This window comes from Lutra lutra, chromosome 5, assembly GCF_902655055.1.
Source record: "Lutra lutra chromosome 5, mLutLut1.2, whole genome shotgun sequence".
NCBI classification, from domain to species: domain Eukaryota; kingdom Metazoa; phylum Chordata; class Mammalia; order Carnivora; family Mustelidae; genus Lutra; species Lutra lutra.
In genome coordinates this window covers 152516551-152533563 of record NC_062282.1, presented here as the reverse complement: position 1 = coordinate 152533563, position 17013 = coordinate 152516551, and the positions used below count along the sequence as shown (strand labels likewise).

General features: G+C 38.2%; 2 protein-coding genes across 9 annotated transcripts in view; both read right to left on the bottom strand.

Annotated features, from left to right (window-relative positions):
* Nucleotides 1–17013, bottom strand: part of LOC125100150 (T-cell-specific guanine nucleotide triphosphate-binding protein 2-like) — a 267522-nt gene that overhangs the window by 9003 nt on the left and 241506 nt on the right. The window contains exon 1 of one of the 3 annotated variants that reach the window (XM_047730087.1): nucleotides 434–697. The exons of 1 other annotated variant lie outside the window; for it this stretch is intronic. The gene's annotated coding sequence lies outside the window, so the exon portion shown is untranslated. Of the gene's footprint in view, nucleotides 1–433; nucleotides 698–17013 lie in introns of those variants that run through there. One more of the 3 variants, XM_047730091.1, reaches the window with a different exon arrangement.
* LOC125100147 (T-cell-specific guanine nucleotide triphosphate-binding protein 2-like) overlaps nucleotides 1–17013 on the bottom strand; it is a 303876-nt gene that overhangs the window by 175593 nt on the left and 111270 nt on the right. The window lies entirely within an intron of this gene.

Here is a 17013-nt window from a genome sequence, read left to right as displayed (position 1 = left end):
TCAGTGTTTATAGCTGTCTATCAGTTTCACTGAAAACCCAGAGGCCTCATACCTCCTCTTTTGGTATTTTTGAACACCTGAAGCTCATCTTTATCTTTTTTATTGTCTCCCCAGAGAAAGTATTTAGGCCTGAGATGGGGGGTGTCTGATCCAGAAGTTCTTGGGGGGGAAAAGCCCTTCCCATTGACACCCCAGACATTCACATGTTCCTTCTGCAGTTCACAGGAATAAGGTTTGTTCTCCAACAACCCTCTGAAAATATCCCAAATAGTGAAAAACTCTGACTTACAGCCATCTACCAAACATCCTGGCCCTCAGACTTCCACGTCCACAGCACCCCAAATCAAGTATGCAGACTCTCCCAACCTCAAACCTAGAGATCTATAATTCTATTTTTTGACCTGTACTCAATCCACAGTGGTTTCTTGCTTACCAGCTCCGGGAGGAAACTTCTGGTGTCAAAATTGAGCTCTGAATGTGTTCCCTGATAACACAGGAAATGCTGAGCCTGGTTGAAGTGCTCCCTGTAGCCCACAACAGAAACACTCCCCTGCACAGACTGGCCTTGCACTGGAACAGGTCCTGTGTGCTGCTGTGGTCACTTCAGAGATTAAATACATACAATGCCTGTGAGGAACAGGAAGGATTTAAATAATCTCTGCCCACTGCTCCACCCTCATAGGAATCTGGCCAGTAGTTGAGAAGCAGCTATCAGTGTAGAGCTCTGCATTTCCAAGAACAGAAAATGAAACTTAAGTTCTGAGGGCTCCTTTTCTGAGAAACAGAGCCATTTTTAAGAAGGGAAAGTGAAAGCCACCATGGTCGTTGTTACTGTGTATTTTTGGCATTGTGAGTGAGTAGAGTGCACAGGATCCCCGGCTTATACACAGAGGGAGGAATATAAGAATAATGTCACACCTGTCTACAGAGACCTGGCAAACCAGAAACAGCTGGAAAGACACATTCAGGATACTAAATGAGAAGAACATGCAGTCAAGGATACTTTATCTAGCAAGGCTGTCATTCAAAATGGCTAGAGAAATAAGGAATTAGCAATTACACCAAGAAATAAGGAAAGAAGCAATTACACCAAGCCAGCCCTGCAAAAAGTATTAAGGGGGTTCTACAAAAAAAGAAAAACTCCAAGAATAATATAGACCAGAAATTTATAGCGACAATCCATAGAAAGAAGGACTTCACAGGCAACATGATGGCAATAAAATCTCATGTTTCAATAATCACTCTCAATGACAATGGCCTAAATGCTCCAATGAAATGTCACAGGGTTCCAGATGGAATAAAAAGACAGGATTTACCCATAGGCTGTTTATAAGAGAATCATTTTGAACCTAATGTTACATCCAAGAGGGGGACAAGATGGTGGAGAAGTAGGAGACCCTGTTTCAACTGGTCCCCTAAAGTGAGCTGATTACCTACCAGATCACTCTGAACATACATAAAATCAGTCTAAGATGTAGGATTATACACTTCTGGATCTCTATGGGGGCAGAAGACACCAGTGGACAAGTAAAGTGGAGTGGGAATGTTGTACTGATATCAGAAGGTAAACAAAAGGGGGAGAGAGCCACCAGAAGCAGCCCATTGTAAAGTAATACCCCAATACAAGAATGCCCTGTGATTGGGAACCAGCATTAACTTGGAGTCTGGTTAAAAGCACTCAAAAAGAGCAAAAGATCTTAAGGGGAATTGGTGGAATCAGGCAGTTATGGGCACGAGCTTAAGCTGGGTCCATAGACCCAGGACCACCACTGCCAGCGCCCTGCCATGGAGAGTGTAGTGAAGCATTGAGGCCTTGCTCCCTGAGCCACCAGCATGTGTGAGAGTCTGGAAGGCAGCGCATGTGAGAGAGTCCTGCTGTGGATGCCAGCCAGCACTCTCTAGAACCACAGGCTTTTCCACTGTGCACACACACTGCACAACCTAGGTCTGAGTCATGCTCCACACCCTCTCCTGAGAGAGGTCCATGCAGGTGCTAGCTGGTGCTCTCTAGGACCAGGGAGAGTCTGAGCACCTCAGCCCCTGCTGACAGGAAAATCTCAGTGCACTATCTCTGGTTGGGATCTGTCTGGGGGTCTGGACCTGCCCAGACAGCCTCAAGGGAGGCAGCTGCTGGAAGCAGCTCTCTGGACTAATACTTCTCATGGTTTTGGTAACATGGAGTTACTAGCAGGGGCTCCTGCAACCCCTGAGACTGTGACTGGGGATGTGCTCAACTGGAGGCCAAGGGGAAGTTTATGTGCTCTGGAGCACCCAGAGGGGAACTGAGGCTTCTCTCTGAGACGGAGGTCTGGATGCAGTTTTCTTTACTCTAAACCTTGGAAGAACAACTAAAAGCTGGCAAGGGGAGAAAAAAAAAAAACTCCAGAAAACAAAAACCTAAATAACCGGTTTCCTCAGAGCCCAGCCCCTTGATAGGGGGCAGGAGGACTCAACTCTAGCAAGACTACCTGAAAAACCACGCAGCACACCCCTCCCCTAGAAAGCCAGACCAAAAAACAAAAACAAAAAACAACAACAACAAAAAAGAGGACAACCACCACAGAATCCCCATAAAACTGTAAAACCCCAAAATCAGGGGAAAAGAAGATATTAAGCTCCTGGTATTGCCCTAGAACCTGTATACTTCATTGACAACTTTTATTTTTAATTCATTCCCAGTAATCTTGATCTTTTTATATTTTTTATAATTTTTAGCCTATTTACCATCACAATGAGAGGTTCAGTACAACAAATTCCATAAAAAATATTTTAACTTGAACTTTTTGGATACATATACGAGTTTTTTTTTCTATTTTTTTTTAATATTCATATTGAGATAAGCTTCAAGGTAATCCTCTTTCCCCAGTCTACCTATATATACTACCCCTATATATAAACCAGTTTTAATCCCCCTTTATCTTAGGAAAGTTGAGTCCTTTAACAAAGATATCAAAATACACCCAGGAAGAATCAAAATAATCTTCCCTGCCCACACTGAGAATTTATAACCACCCTCCCATCTTTTTCTTCTGTCAGTGTTTCTGTGTGTTTGTTTTTGTTCTGGTAGTACATAAATCTTTTTTTTTAAGATTTTATTTATTTATTTGACAGGCAGAGATCACAAGTAAGCAGAGAGTTAGGCAGAGAGAGAGAGATAGAGGGGAAGAAGCAGTCTCCCTGCTGAACAGAGAGCCCAATGCAGGGCTCGATCCCAGGACCCTGGGATCATGACCTGAGCCAAAGGCAGATGATTTAACCCACTGAGCCACTCAGATGCCCCTGTTCTGGTAGTATATAAATCTTATACTTGGGGTTCATTTTGGCTGGGTTCTTTTTTTTCTTGTCATTTACTTTTGTTAGTCTTTTTGTTTGTCTGTTTTTCTTTGTATACTTTATAAATCTTATCTTTGGGACCCATTTGGGCTGCGTCTTCTCTTCTTTTTTTTATTTTTTCTTTTCCTGTCTCTGTCTCTCTCTCTCTTTTTCTTTTTTTCTCTTTTTGGTGGGGACTCTTGATTGCTCAGAAGCATTCCAGGGTGCACCTTGCCTGGACCACGGTTGATACATTCAGCTACACATCTCCTCAGCCATCTTTCACCAAAATGACTAGGAGGAGGAAAGCCCAATAGGGGAAAAATTCAAAGACTGTGCCCTCTCCATCAGAGCTATTGGATATGGACATAAACAGTATGTCAGAAAGGGAATTCAGGCTAACAATTATCCAGGCAATGGCTAGGTTGGAGAAAACCATAAATGACAAAATGGAATTGATTAGGGCAGAAGTGAAAGCCACCAGGGAAGATGTTAACAATGTGTTATCTAATCTAAATTCTCTAGCATCTAGGGAAACTGACACAGAAGATAGAATTAGTGATCTAGAGGACAAACTGATAGAGAAAAAGGATCAGGAGGAGTCCTGGAACAATCAGCTTAGAAACCATGAAAACAGAATTAGGGAAATAAATGACACCATGAAACATTCCAATGTCAGAATTATTGGGATCTCTGAGGGGGAGGAGAAAGAAAGAAGACTAGAAGATATCATTGAACATATTCTCAATGAAAAATTTCCCAACCTGGGGAATGGAACCAGTGTTCATGTCCTAGAGGTAGAAAGATCACCCCCCCCCCAAATCAATGAATCTAGAAAGACCTTGAGACACTTGATTGTGAGAATGATGAATCATAATTTTAGACAAGAGCTCCTGAGGGCAGGTAGGGGGAAGAGATTCATTACATACAGAGTAAGGTCCATCAGAAAAAGGTCATACCTGTCCACAGAAACCTGGCAAGCCAGAAAGGGCTGGCAAGGCATATTCAGGACACTAAATGAGAAGAACATGCAGCCAAGAATATTTTATCCAGGAAGGTTGAATTTCAAAATGGATGGTGAGATAGAGAGCTTCCAAGACTGGCAAGGTTTAAAAGATTATGTAACCACCAAGCCAGCACTAGAAGAAATAATAAGGGGGGTTCTATAAAAGAAGAAAGAACCCAAAAGTGACATAGAATAGAAATTTACAGAGACAATCTATAGAAACAACTTAACAGGCAACATGATGTCTATAAAAACGTATCTTTCAATAATGACTTTCAATGTGAATGGTCTAAACACTCCCATAAAATGACACAGGGTTGCAGAGTGGGTGTAATGACATGACCCATCCATATGCTGTCTACAAGAGACCCATGGGAACCTAAAGATTCATCTAGACTGACAGTGAAGGGACGGAAAAGCATCTTTCATGCCAGTTAGCCTCAAAAAAAGCTGGGGTAGTGATTCTCATATCAGATAAATTAGATTTTAAGCTAAAGACTATAGTCAGAGATACAGAAGGACACTACATCATTTTAAAGGGTCTATCCATCAAGAAGATATAACATTCTAAATATTTATGCCCCCAATATGGGAGTAGCCAACTACAGAAGACAACTGTTAATCAACATTAAGAGTCATATTGATATGAATACATTAATAGTAGGGGATCATAATATGCCACTCAGTAATAGATAGATCATCCAAGCAGAAAATCAATAAAGAAACAAGAGCATTGAATGACACATTGGACCAGATGGACCTCGTAGATATATATAGAACATTTTACCCTAAAACAAGAGAATACGCATTCTTCTCGAGTGCACATGGAAACTTCTCCAGAATAGACCACATAATGGGTGACAAATCAGGACTCAACTGATACCAAAAGACTGAGATTATTCCATGCATATTCTCAGATCACACTGCTTTGAAACTGGAACTCAACCACAAGTGAAGTTTGGAAGGAATTCGAACTTCTGGAAGCCAAAGATCACCATGCTTAAGAATGCTTGGATCAACCAGGAAATCAAAGAAGAACTTAAACAATTCAGGGAAACCAATGAGAATGAAGACACTTCAGTCCAAAACCTATGGGATACAGCAAAGGCGGTCCTAGGGAGGAAATACATAGCCGTCCAAGCATCCCTCAAAAAAATTGAAAAATCCAGGACACACCAGCTGTCTCTACACCTTAAACAACTAGAGAATCAACAAGAAATTAAGCTAACCCCATACACAAGAAGAGAAATAATCAAGATTAGAGCAGAGATCGATGAGATGGAAACTAGAGATACAGTAGAATGCATCAATGAAACTGGAAGCTGGTTTTTTTGAAAGAATCAATAAGATCGATAAACCATTGGCCACACTAATCCAAAAGAAAAGAGAGAAAGCCCAAATTCATAAAATTATGAATGAAAAGGGAGAGATCACAACTAACATCAAGGAAGTAGAAACAATCATCAGAAGTTATTATCAACAGTTATATGCCAATAAGTTAAGCAACCTAGATGAAATGGATGCATTCTGGGAAAACTATAAACTCCCAAAATTGAACCGGAAGAAATTGACAACCTGAATAGACCGATATCTAGTAACGAGATTGAAGCATTGATCAAAAACCTCCCAAAAAACAAGAGCCTGGGACCCGAAAAATTCCCTGGAGAATTCTACCAAACTTTCAAAGAAGAAATAATACCCATTCTCCTGAAGCTGTTTCAAAAAATTGAAGCAGAAGCAAAACTTCCAGACTCTTTCTATGAAGCCAGCATTACTCTGATCCCCAAACCAGGTAAAGACCCCACCAAAGAGGGGAATTTCTGACCAATATCCCTGATGAATATGGATGCCAAGATTGGCAACAAGACCCCAGTTAATAGGATCTAACAATACATTAAAAAGATTATCCACCATGACGAGGCAGGATTTAACCCTGGGTTGCCAGGGTGGTTCAACATTCATAAATCAATCAATGTGCTAGAACAAATCAATAAGAGAAGAGAGAAGAACCATATGGTCCTCTTAACTGATGCAGAAAAAAGCATTTGACAAGATACAGCATCCGTTCCTGATTAAAACAATTCAAAGTATAGGGATAGAGGGAACATTCCTCAACTTCATAAAATCTATCTATGAAAAACCCACAGTGAATGTCATCCTCAATGGGGAAAAGCTGGCAGCCTTCCCTTTCAGATCAGGAACACTACAAAGATGCCCACTCTTGCCACTCTTGTTCAACATAGTATTAGAAGTCCTAGCAACAGCAATCAGACACCAAAGAGAAATAAAAGGTATTCAAATTGACAATGAAGAAGTCAAACTCTCTCTCTTCACAGATGACATGATACTTTATATGGACAACCCAAAAGTTTCCACCCCCAAACTTCTAGAACTCACACAGCAATTCAGTAACATGGCAGGATACAAAATCAATGCACAGAAATCAATTGCTTTCTCATACACTAATAATGAAAATACAGAAAGGGAAATTAGAGAATTGATTCTATTTAATATAGCACCAGGAACCATAAGATACCTGGGAATAAACTTAACCAAAGAGGTAAAGCGTCTGTACTCAAGGAACTACAGAACACTCATGAAAGAAATTGAAGAAAACAACATAAAGATGGAAGACCATTCCATGCTCATGGATTGGAAGAATAAACATTGTTAAAATGTCTATACTGCATAGAGCAATCTATACTTTCAATGCCATTCTGATCAAAATTCCACTGGCATTTTTCCAAGAGCAGGAGCAAACAATCCTAAAATTTGTATGGAATCAGAAGAGACCCCGAATCGCTAAGGAAATGTTGAAAAAGAAAAACAAAACTGGGGGCATCACGTTGCCTGATTTCAAGCTTTACTACAAAGCTGTGATCACCAAGACAGCATGGCACTGACACAAATATAGACACCTAGACCAATGGAACAGACTAGAGAGCCCAGATATGGACCCGCATCTCTATGGTCAAATAATCTTTGACAAAGCAGGAAAAAAATATACAGTGGATAAAAGAGAGTCTCTTCAATAAATCGTGCTGGGAAAATTGGACAGCTGTGGGTAGAAGAATGAAAATTGACCATTCTCTTACACCACACACAAAGATAAACTCGAAATGGATGAAACACCTCAATGTGAGGCAGGAATCCATCAGAATCCTAGAGGAGAACATAGGCAGTAACCTCTTTGACATTGGCCACAACAACTTCTTTCAAGATATGTCTCCAAAGGCAAAAGAAACAAAAGCGAAAATGAACTTTTGGGACTTCATCAAGATCAAAACCTTGTGCACATCAAAGGAAACAGTCAACAAAACAAAGAGGCAGCCCACAGAATGGGAGAAGATATTTGCAAATGACACTAGAGACAAAGGGCTGATATCCAAGATCTATGAAGAACTCCTCAAATTCAACACACACAAAACAGATAATCATGTCAAAAAATGGGCAGAAGACATGAACAGACACTTCTCCAATGAAGACATACAAATAGCTAACAGAAAAAATGTTCATCAACACAAGCCATCAGGGAGATTCAAATCAAAACCACATTGAGATATCACCTTACACCAGTTAGAATGGCCAAAATTAACAAGAGAGTTAAAAACATGTGTTGGAGAGGATGTGGAGAAAGGGGAGCCCTCTTACACTGTTGGTGAGAATGCAAGTTGGTGCAGCTACTTTGAAAAACAATGTGGAGATTCCTTAAGAAATTAAAAATAGAGCTGCCCTATGACCCTACAATTGCACTACTGGGTATTTACACCAAAAATACAGATGTAGTGAAAAGAAGGGCCATATGTACCACAATGTTCATAGCAGCAATGGCCACAGTCACCAAACTGTGGAAAGAACAAAGATGCCTTTCAATAGACGAATGGATAAAGATGTGGTCCATATATACTTTGGCGTATTATGCCTCCATCAGAAAGGATGAATACTCAGCTTTTGTATCAACAAGGAGAGGACTGGAAGAGATTTTGCTGAGTGAAGTAAGTCAAGCAGAGAGAGTCAATTATCATATGGTTTTGCTTATTTGTGGAGCATAAGGAATAACAGGGAGACACGGGGAGATAGAGAGGAGAAGGGATTTGGGAGAAAATGGAGGGGGAGATGAACCATGAGAGACTGTGGACTTTGAGGAACTAACTGAAGGTTTTGGATGGGAAGTGGGTGGGATGTAGGGTGAGCTTGATGGTGGGTATTGTGGAGGGCACATATTGCATTGAGCACTAGGTATGGTGCATACACAATGAATCCTGGACATTGAAAAGAAATTAAAAAAATAAATAAAATTAAAAAAAAAAACTTAGATCCAGACTGAAAATGAGGGGATGAAGAACGGTTTTTCATGCCAACGGACTTCCAATGAAACTTGGGGTAGCAATTCTCATATCAGACAAATTAAATTTTAAGCTAAGGACTGTATTAAGAGATACAAAAGGCACTATATCATTCTAAAAGGGTCTATCCAACAAGAAGATGTAAAAATTTTAAACATCTATGCCCCCAACATGGGAACAGCCAACTACATAGGCCTACTGTTAACCAAAATAAAGAAATGTATTCATAATAATGCTTTAATAGTAGGAGACCTTAAAATCCACTCTCAGAAATACACAGATCATCTAAGCAGAAGATAAACAAAGAAACAAGAGCTTTGAATGACACACTAGATTAGATAGACTTCATAGATATATACAAAACATTCCACCCTAAAACAACAGAACAATCATTCTTCTCAAACACACATGGAAATTTCTCCTGAATAGGCCATACTGAGTCACAAATCAGATCTCAACCTACCAAAAGATTGAGAGTATTCCCTGAACATTCTCAGACCATAATGCTTTAAAGCTGGAACTCAATCACAAGAAAAAATTTGGAAGAAATTCAAACAGGAAGCTAAAGACCATCCTGTTTAAGAATGTTTAGGTCAACCAGGAAATCAGAGAACTTAAACAATTCATGGAAACCAATGAGAACAAAACACATCAGTCCAAAACCTATGGGATACTGCAAAGGCCATCCTATGGGGGAAATACATAACCAGTCAAAACTTGCTCAGAAAAACAGAAAAATCCTAAATACACAAGCAAACTTTACACCTTCAAGAACTGGAGAAAGAACAACTAATATAGGCTAAGCCAAGCAGTAGAAGAAAAATAATAAAGATTAGAATAGAGATCAATGAATTAGAAACAAGAAACACAGTAGAGCTCCTCAGTGAAACTAGAAGCTGCTTCTTTGAAAGAATTAATAAGACAGATAAACCACTGGCTGATCTTATCCAAAGAAAAGAGAAAGGACCAAATTAATAAAATTATGAATGAAGGGGAGAGATCACGAATAACACCAAAGAAATAGAGACAATTATTAGAAATTATTATCAACAACTATATGCCAATAAAACAACCTGGAAGAAATGGATGCCTTCCTGGAAACCTATAATCTACCAAGATTGAAACAGGAAGAAATTGGAAACCTGAATAGATCAATAACCAGAAATGAAATTGAAGCAGTGATCAAAAACCTCCCAAGAAACGAGAGTCCAGGGCCTGATGGATTCCCTTGGGAATTCTACCAAACATTCAGAGAAGAAATAATACTTATTCACCTGAAGCTGTTTCAAAAAATAGACACAGAAGGAGAACTTCATAACTCATTCTATGAGGTCAGCATTACCTTGACTCCCAAACCGGGGGAAAAAAAACCATCAAAAAGGATAATTACAGACCAATATCCATGATGAATATGGATGCAAAAATTCTCAACAAGTTCCTAGTCAATAGGTTCCATCAGTACATTAAAAGGATTATCCATCACAACCAATTGGTATTAATTCCTGTGATCCAAAAGTGTTTCAACATTCACAAATCAATCAATGTGATAGAACACATTAATAAGAGAAGAGATAAGAACCATACAGTCCTCTCAATTGATGCAGAAAAGGAATTTGACAAAACACAGTATCCTTTCCTGACCAAAACTCTTCAGAGTGTAGGAATAGAGGGAACATTCCTCAAATTCATAAAAACCATCTATGAAAAGCCCACAGCGAATATCATTCTCGATGGGGAAAAGCTGAGAGTTTTTCCCTGAAGATTAGGAACATGACAAGAATGCCCACTCTTGCCACTATTTTTCAACATAGTACTTGAAGTCCTAGCATCAGCAATCAGACAACAAAAAGAAATAACACGCACTCAAATGGCAAAGAAGAAGTCAAACTCTTTCTCTTCAGAGATGACATGAAACTTTATGTGAAAAAGACTCCACCCCTGAATTACTAGAACTCATACAGCTATTCAGTAATGTGGCAGGATATAAAATTAATGCACATAAATCATTTGCTTTTCTATATACTAACAATGTAACTGTAAAAAGAGAAATTAGAGAACCAATTCCATTTACAATAGCACTAAAAATTGTAAAATACTTTGGAATAAACCTAACCAAAGAGGTAAAGGAGCTATACTCTAGAAACTACAGAGCATTTCCGACAGAAATTGAGGAAGACATAAAAAGATGGAAAAAACATTCCATGCTCATGGATTGGAAGAAGATACATTGTTAAAATGTATTTTTCATAGACATTAATGTATAATATGTCTATGCTGCCAATCTATACTTTCAACAACATCCAGATAAAAATACCAATGGCATTTTTCAAAGTGCTAGAACAAACAGTTCTAAAATTTGTATGGAGGGGTGCCTGGGTGGCTCAGTGGGTTAAGCCACTGCCTTCGGCTCAGGTCATGATCTCAGGGTCCTGGGATCGAGTCCCGCATCGGGCTCTCTGCTCGGCAGGGAGCCTGCTTCCCTCTCTCTCTCTCTCTCTGCCTGCCTCTCTGTCTACTTGTGATCTCTCTCTGTCAAATAAATAAATAAAATCTTAAAAAAAATAAAATTTGTATGGAATCAGAAAAGACCCTGAATTGCCAGGAAATGTTGAAAAAGAAAAACAAAGCTGGGAGCATGAGATTGCCTGACTTTAAGCTATAATACAAAACTGTGATCACCAAGACAACATGGTACTGGCACAAAAAGAAACACATTAATGCAACAGCATAGAGAGCCCAGATATGGACCTTCAACTCTATGGTCAACTAATCTTCAACAGCGGGATCAAATGTCCAATGGGAAAAAGCCAGTCTCTACAACAAGTGGTGCTGAGGAAATTGGACAGCTATATACAGAAAAATGAAACTCGACCACTCTCTTACACCATGTACAAAGAGAAACTCAAAATGGATGAAAGACCTCAATGTGAGACAGAAATCCATCAAAATCCTAGAGGAGAACATAGGCAGTAACCTCTTCAACATCAGCCACAGCAAGTTCTTTCAAGACACGTCTCCAAAGGCAAGGGAAACAAAAATGAAAATGAACTTTTAGGACTTCATCCAGATAGAAAGCTTCTGCACATCAAAGGAAACAGTCAACGAAACAAAAATGCTACCCACGGAACTGGGGGAAGATATTTGCTAATGACACTAGCGATAAAGGGCTAGTATCCATGATCTATAAAGATTTTCTGAAACTCAACACCCAAAAACAAATAAGTCAGAAAAATGGCCAGAAGACATGAACAGACACATCTCCAATGAAGACGTATAAATGGCTAACAGACACATGAAAAAATGTTCAACATCGTTAGCCATCATGGAAATTCAAATCAGAACCACCTTACAGATTCAAATCAGAACCACCTTACACCTGTTAGAATGGCAAAAATTAACAAGTCAGTAAACAACAAATGTTGACAAGGGTGTGGAGAAAGGGGAACTCTGTTACACTCTTACTGGGAATGCAAGATGATACAGTCACTTTGGAAAACAAGATGGAGGTTCCTCAAGATGTTGAAAATAGAGCTACTCTAAGACTCAGCAATTGTACTACTAGGTATTTACCCTAATGATACAGATGTAGTGAAAGGAAGGGAAACCTGCACCCCAATATTCATAGCAGCAGTGTCCACACTAGCAGAACTGTGGAAGGAGCCAAGATGCCCTTCAACAGATGAATGGATAAAGAAGATGTGGTCCATACATACATTGGAATATTATTTAGCCATCAGAAAGGATGAATACCTACCATCTGCATCAACATGGATGGAACTGGTGGAGATTATGCTAAGTGAAATAAGTCAAGTGGAGAAAGACAATTATCATGTGGTCTCACTTATATGTGGAACATAAAGAATAGCATGGAAGACATTAGAAGAAGGAAGGGAAAACTGAAGGGGGCAGAATCGGAGGCGGAGATTAACCATGAGGGACTATGGACCCTGGGAAATAAACAGGGTTTCAGAGGGGAGGGATGTGGGGGAATGGGTTAGCCTGGTGATGGGTATTAAGGAGGGCATGTATTGCAAGAAACACTGGGTATTATATATGCAAACAATGAACTATGGAACAGTATATCAAAAATTAATGAAGTGCTGTATGGTGACCAAACAAACAAACAACCAAATAAATAAATGGCAGTATACCAAATTGAGGTGGAAACTGAATAGAGAGTAACTCTGTGCCCTTGGCACTTATATTCTGGCTTTAATTTTTATGTTTTCATTTGTTTTTTTGAATGGAAATCCAGTATACCATTTATAATTTGAGCATTATTATATACTACTACTACTACTACTACTACTACTACTACTACTACTACTAATAATAATAATAATAATAATAATAATAATTCCCTTCACACACAATGGCCATTTATCAAGTTTCTGTACCACAGGAACCGTTTCATCCTTACAGGTCCATTTTATGAACATATGGGCAAAGATGCACATCTATTTTCTCCTTTTACAAATGGCAGCATTCCTTACATCATATCCTGCACCCTGGATTCTTCTTTTGCTACTTGGTAATTGTCCTAGATGAGCACACTCAAAGCTCTTCCTGTTAAAAATATTTTTATTAATGTCTTTTAAAGAAAATATTCATTTCACTTACAAGTAGGTCAAGAAATAAGAGCTATGTGAACTGCAGCTCTTAAAAACTATCATTTCAAAAAGAAGAAAAAGAGGTAGGACTGGCTGTCAGCCCAATAAACTCTGGTAATTCCCTGCAAAAGGAAACTTCTTCCTCCAACATGGAGTATATGCTATGTTTTTTGGTTGATATAATTAACATAAAACATTATATTAGGTTTAGGTGCACAACATATTGATTCGGGAATTTTACACATTACTCAGCGTTCACCACAGTGAGTGCAGTCACCACATGACATTGTTATAATATTATTGAGTATATTCCGTATGTTGTACTATTCATCCCAATGACTTACATGCCTTCTAACTGGAAGTTTATGACTCTTAATCTCTTTTATTTATATTACCTTTGCTGCACCCACCTCCCCTCTGGCAACTACCAGTTTGTTCTCTGTATTTAACAGTTTTCCGTTTGTTTGTTTGTTTGTTCAGATGTCACATATAAGTAAAATTATATAATATCTGTCTTTCTCTTTCTCACCTATCTCACTTAGTGTAATATCTTCTAAGCTATCCATGTTGTGGCAAGCTCTCATTATTTTATGGCTGAGTAATATTTCATTGTGTGTGTATGTATATGTGTATCTATTCATCTACCAATGCACACTTGCATTGCTACCATATCTTGACTACTGTAACTTGTAGTTGTAATTGTAATGCTATAATTGTAATTGTAATTGTAATTGTAATGCTGCAATAAATGTGGAGGTACATATATCTTTTTGAATTAGTGCTATTTTCTTTGGGTATATGTAGAATAGTAGAATGAGTAGATTATATGGTATTTCTATTTGTAGTCTTTTGAGGAAACTCCATAATGTTTTCTGCACTGGTTCCAATTCATATTCTCACAACAGGCATGGTAGTTCCCTTCATTCCATATCCTCAACAACAACTGCTGTTTTTTACCTTGTTATCACTGGCCATTTTCACTGGTGTGAGATATTTCACTCTGGTTTTGATTTGCTTTTCCCTGATGATTAGTGATGGTCATTTTCTCATATGTATTGGTCAGCTGCATGCTTTTGTTTGGGTTTTTTTTTAGGGGGGGTAATATCTATTCAGGTTGTCTGCCCAATTTAACTTGGATTTTTTGGGGGGTGTTCTGTAAGTTCTTTCTATGTTTTTTATATTCATCCCTTATCAGATATATATTTATTATATATATCAGATGTTTATTTATTTATATATATATTTATCTTATATATTTATTTTTTTCTTTTCAGTGTTCTAGAATTCATCATTTATGCACCTCACCCAGTGTTCCATGCAATACATACCCTCCATAATATCCACCACCAGGCTCACCCAACCTCCCACTCCTCTCCCCTCCAAAACCTTCAGTTTGTTTCTCAGAGTCCACAGTCTCTCATGGTTTGTCTCCACCTTCAATTTCCCCCAACTCACTTCTCTCCATCTCCCTGTGTCCTCTGTGTTTACGCTCCACAAATATATTACTTTGCAAATATCTTCTCCCATTTACTGAGTTACCTTCTGCTTTGTGTATAGTTTGCTTCCCCATGCAGAAGCTTTTTATTTTCTTGTAGTCACAACAATTTATTTTTGCTTTTGTTTGCCTTGCCTGGAGAGACATATTCATAAATACGTTGCTGAGGGAGACATCCAAAAAATTACTGTACACATTTTTTAAAGATTTTATTTATTTAATTGACAGAAAGAAAGAGATCACAAGTAGACAGAGAGGCAGGCAGAGGCAGGGCAGGAGGAGAAGCAGGCCCCTTGCTAAGCAGAGAGCCTAATGCGGGGCTCGATTCCAGAACCCTGAGATCATGACCTGAGCTGAAGGCAGAGGCTTAACCCACTGAGCCACCCAAGTGCCCCACTGTACATATTTTTTAGAAGTTTTATGGCTTCACATCTCACATTTAGGTCTTTGATGCATTTTGAGTTTATTTTTGGATATGGTCTAAAAAGTGGTCCAGTTTCATTCTTTTGCATATAGCTGTCCAGTTTTCCTAAAATAATTTGTTTTAAAAAATGCTTTTTCTTTTTGCATCTTCTTGCTTCCTTTGTTGTACATTAATTAACCATATACTTGTGGGTTTATCTGGACTTTCAGTTCTGTTCCATTGATCTGGTATCTATTTTTCCTCCAGTAGGTGAGCCTGGTTGTGGGTATTAAGAAGGGCATGTATTGCATGCAACTCTGGGTATTATATATAAACAATGAATTTTGGAATACATGAAAAACTAATGCTGTCTTGTATGGTGACTAACATAAAACAATTAAAAAAATAAAAAAATTAATATTACTTGTTCCAGTTCTGTGAAAAATGCTTTTGGTATTTCCATAGGGTTGCCTTAAATTTGCATAGTGTTATGCATTTTATGTATATTTTATAGTAATTGTTCTTCCAATCTATGAACAAGAATTATCTTTTCATTTTTTTGTGTATCATCTTGTCTTTCACCGATGTTTTTTAGTTTTCAGGGCATGGGTCTTTCACTATTTTTTTTAAAGTTTATTTCTAGGTATTTTATATTTTTGGTGCAATTGTATGGGGCTGTTTTTGTAATTTCTCTTTCTGCTGCTCTATTATTAGTTTTGGGGAATACAATGGATTTCTGTATCTTGAGTTTATATCCTGTGCCATTACTGAATTCATTGATCAGTTCTAGTTGTTTTTTTGGGGGCCTTCAGATTTTTCTCTGTATGGTATCATGTCATCCGCAAATAGAGAACATTTTACTTCGTTACAAATTTGTATACCTTTTATTCCTTTTTCTTGTCTGATGCTGTGCCTAAGGACTTATAGTACAATGTTGAATAAAGGCAAGTGGACACCCTTGTCTTGTTCCTGAGCTTAGGAAAGCTGCTTTGAGATTTTTACCATCAAGTATGATGTTCACTGTGGGTTTTACATACATTGGCTTTATTATGTTGAGGTTTGTTCCCTCTAAATCTTCTTCTTAATGTAAATAAATGTTGTACATTGTCAGTGTTTATTTCTACATCTATTGAAATCATCATATGGTTTTTATTCTTTCTCTTATTAATTTAATATATCATGTTGATTGGTTTGTTTTGAGTGATTTGTATCTATTGAACCACAATTTGCATTTGGAATACCTTCAACTTGATCCAGGTGAGTGATTTCTAAAGCTTTGTTAGATTTGGCTTGCTAATATTTTGTGAGCATTTTTGCATCTATGTTTATTAGAGACATCATCCTGGAGTTCTTCTTTTTTTAAATGACTTTATCCAATGTTGGTATCAGGGTAATTTTGGCTTTATAGAATGCATTTGGAAGTTTTTCTTTCTTTTCTATTTTTAGGAGTTGTTTGAGATGAACAGGTATTTACTCTTCTTTACATGTTTTCTAGAATTCACTTGGGAGGTTGCCTGGTCCTGACATTTGCTGTTGCAGTATTTTTATTACTGATTCAATTTCATTGGTGGTAATCAGCCTGTTCAGATTGTCTATGTCTTCCTGATTCAAGTTTTGGAAGGTTACATGTTTCAAAAAATTTATCCAATTCTTTTATATATATATTTTTTTCTTTTATTTATTTTCAGCATAACAGTATTCATTGTTTTTGTACCACACCCAGTGCTCCATGCTGTCCGTGCCCTATTTAATACCCACCACCTGGTTACCCCAACCTCCCACCCCCGCACCTCTTCAAACCCTTCAGATTGTTTTTTAGATTCCATAGTCTCTCATTGTTC